Raw genomic sequence first — 207 nt, forward strand, 5'->3', positions numbered from 1 at the left:
GTGAGACGGGATGCTGGACTAGAGGGACCCTCACTGGTCTGATCCAGCAGGGCTCTTCTGATGCTCTTATCTGGGGAAGGCCTCGGCCTCTCTGCCCTGTTGTGGTTTGCCGTCGCCTGACTCTGTGGAGCAACGTCCTTGGAGGTCTCCCATTCAAATACTAACCGGAGCTGACCCTGCTTAGCTTCTTGAGATCGGACAAGATTG

The 207-nt window shown here is 56.0% G+C and overlaps 1 protein-coding gene across 1 annotated transcript in view; it reads right to left on the minus strand.

Moving 5' to 3' along the window:
* LOC107109854 (rab GDP dissociation inhibitor alpha-like) overlaps nucleotides 1–207 on the minus strand; it is a 48,220-nt gene that overhangs the window by 37,993 nt on the left and 10,020 nt on the right. The window lies entirely within an intron of this gene.

This window comes from Gekko japonicus, unplaced genomic scaffold (genome assembly GCF_001447785.1).
Source record: "Gekko japonicus isolate JY-2015 unplaced genomic scaffold, Gekko_japonicus_V1.1 scaffold3508, whole genome shotgun sequence".
Taxonomy (NCBI): domain Eukaryota; kingdom Metazoa; phylum Chordata; class Lepidosauria; order Squamata; family Gekkonidae; genus Gekko; species Gekko japonicus.